Here is a 3,326-nt window from a genome sequence, read left to right on the forward strand (position 1 = left end):
GGGGGGGTTCCATTCTCCACAATGCGCCTGGGAAAGTGAAATTACCCTTCAAGTACAGCACTTTAGCTCACGGGTAAACTGTGTAAGTCTCTTCACTACTGCCATTGAATCTCCATCATGCCTGTCAGCAATTTTTGTTGTCTGTGCACTGAGCCACGCATGGTCAGCTCAGTGCACAGACTGGGCAAGATTTTTGCCGAGATGAAGTAATTCTGTCATGCATGCGAGGAAGTTACTTCATCGGGGCCCGGTCAGTCAAGCAGCTGAAGAATCCGAACCCATAAGAAGACCAGGATGAAGGCGGAATCGCCAGCACGGGAGCAGCACAGCGCTGGATGGAGATCACTTTGGCTGGTAATTCTGCCATAATGTGCTGTGCATATTATCACATTGGCCCAGATTCACAACTTCACAAGATAATTAGTTCATCTGAATCTGCCATTTGAGAAACGGACACAGTACAGGTCCATAGTCTGCACAGAAACGTCAAGTGTTTTAAATGCTTACTTACTGTGTTTTTCCTTGACATAAGTGTTGTTTTTTATTACTTGCAAGATTGTAAGGGCCCTCCTTACCATCTTGTCTTGAATTGTATTGTAACTGTAATGTCTTCCTTATATTGTAAAGCGCTGCTCAAACTGTTGGCGCTATATAAATACTGTATTATAATATAATGTCCCTTGCTAGAAATGTTGACCTATTCCAATAAAAGTCAATTCTCTTGTACATACTCCTCTCTGCTTGCACATCATAGCCCACTCCTCTTCTGGGAGTGTTTGATTATTCTCTGTGCTGACCCAGCTCCTCTACCCTCTCTTCACTTCCCGACATAACCTTTATGTAGCTGCTTTGGAAGGAGTGAAGGCGAATACCATATGGTATGGACAATTGTGTTGTAGCTGCTAACATCACATCCAAGATGGTGGCACCCAGCACCCAACAGCAATATCCAAAAAAGCTCCAATTCCACCAGACTTCAGATCAATATATACATCGGGTGCAGGGTGCTCCCACTTGCCAAACAACATCTCTCCGATCAGCCGCACGAAACCGAGGTCCATAAAAATCCAACTTTATTGTTGTAAATTACATACAAAGTTCAAAATACAAGGTATACACCATCATAGGATCTCTCCCACTCCCACACACCCAAAAGCAGTCTCATGGCTTTTGGATATCTACACAAGGGCAAATTTAAATTTAAAGGTAAGGTAAATGGATGTATAAAATACATTAAATTAATAATCTGGTGACAGGGTTCCTTTTAAGGCCTGGTTCACACCTGGGCGTTTTACAGCGTGTTCCTACGCTCTGTAAAACGCTCAACATGTGAAAACCAATGATTGCCTATGGGCATGGTTCCCCTGGGCGTTTTACAGTGCTTGTGAACGCGCTGCAAAACGCCCTACGCCCAAAGAAGTAAAGGAGCTTCTTTGGGGCGTATTTGCCGCACGTTTCCATTGCGATACAGCCAGGTAGCCCTCAGAAACGCGTGTTTTTTTTAACCGCAAATCGCTGTAAAAACGCACATCACGGAACGTGCGACAAATTAGCATATTCAATACGCCTAGGTGTGAACCCAGCCTAAAGTATAAAGGGGCCTATATATAGGACAGCTGCAGCCAGGTAAGACATCCCCCGAAAATAAGACCTAGTGTCTTTTTTCGTGAAAAAAAATTTTTATATTTGTCAACTAAAAAAAGTGACCCAAAACAATTCTAGTTACCATTTAAAATCCACTAAATCTAGTGCATAAAAATGTTCTTGGTTAATGGCTGTTCCTAAAGTCTCAATCGCTTTTCTTCTCCCTTCGTTTCCTTAGTTAAAGTGGTGCCAATCTCTATTTGTAGATAAAGGAATGTGTTACTTGAGATTTCTTAGTCATAGAGAAGGCACATTCCTTCACACTGTAAAAAGCCTTGTGACATACAAGATGCTCATAGAGGAAATACAGAGCGTAAAAGGACAAAGTGATGTCAATATAGTAACACATTTCTTAAAGTGACACCAAACTCAATAGTTAAATCCTAAAAATCCATTCAAGTACCCTAAGTATTAACAAAAATTTACTTAATCTGTGTATCACTCGGCTGTAGCTTCTCATATCATCTCTGAATTGGTGTTGACCTCGTCCTTCCTTCCAGAGGGTGACTACTTTTGTTACCCATGGTCCCTGTGTGTGTTATAAAGTAGTCACCACTCCAAGCTCACCCCTGTGATCACCTACAATATCAATACAAATTAGTAAACTAAACGTGAGATTGTAGTCCATCACAGGAGCGAGTTTGGAGTGTTGGCTACTTTACAACACAGGCACTCCCATGTTAGTTCAAATACAAAGTCTTTTTATTGTAGAAAAAACAACATGTCACAAAGCAACTTTGTGACATGTAGTTTTTTCTACAATAAAAATACTTTGTATTTGAACTAACATGGGAGTCCCTGTTTCCTGCTGTTACATGACGGTTGCCGTCCGTCGACCACCGCAGCACCCAGATTCTCTCATTGGAGACAAGCGGTCAGGAGTGCAATGGGTTCATGGATCTAGTCTACTTTACAACACACACACAGGAACCATGGGGAACAAAAGTAACCACCCTCCATAAATACATTCAAGTATCCTAACTACTAACAAAAATGTATCTTATTTGTGTATCACTCAGCTGTAGATCCTCAAATCATCTCTGAATTCATGCTGACACTGTCCTTCCTTCTGGTGGGTGGCTACTTTTGTTCCCCGTGGTACCAGTGTGTGTTGACAAGTAGCGACTGCTCCAAGCTCACTCCTGTGATGGACTACAATCTCAGTACAAAGTAGTAAACTAATCATGAGATTGTAGTCCATCACGGGAGTGATCTTGGAGCAACACACACAGGGACCATGAGGAACAAAAGTAGCCACCCTCCAGAAGGAAGAACAGTGTTGGCACCAATTCAGAGATGATTTGAAGATCTACAGCTGAGTGATACACAAATAAGATACATTTTTGTTAATGGGGTACTCAAATCGTATTTTAAGATTTAACTCCTGAGTTTATTGTCACTTTAAACACCCAGAAATATATATTTCCTGAAAGCAGAGACCCTGTAGAATAAAATGGTGGCAGTTGCAAATTTTTATGTTGCCTGATATTCACACAGCTGTTTATCAAACGCACATTTTCAGTAAAAAATACTTTATTAATGTTAGTGCACATAACACACAATATAATACCCAGTTATTTGGTAAAATATAGAAGAGAAAGGTGAGTAAATATTTGAGTGGATATTTATTTCCTTGTGATCTGATAAATATACTATTTGAAAGCATTTGACCCTGACAGAAC

At 40.9% G+C, this 3,326-nt stretch overlaps 1 protein-coding gene across 2 annotated transcripts in view; it reads left to right on the plus strand.

The window, feature by feature from the left end:
* The window catches only part of TAB3 (TGF-beta activated kinase 1/MAP3K7 binding protein 3), a 57,069-nt gene that overhangs the window by 12,318 nt on the left and 41,425 nt on the right, over positions 1-3,326 (plus strand). The window lies entirely within an intron of this gene.

The sequence above is a fragment of the Nanorana parkeri genome, unplaced genomic scaffold, assembly GCF_000935625.1.
Source record: "Nanorana parkeri isolate BGI_ZX_2015 unplaced genomic scaffold, ASM93562v1 scaffold500, whole genome shotgun sequence".
NCBI lineage: Eukaryota > Metazoa > Chordata > Amphibia > Anura > Dicroglossidae > Nanorana > Nanorana parkeri.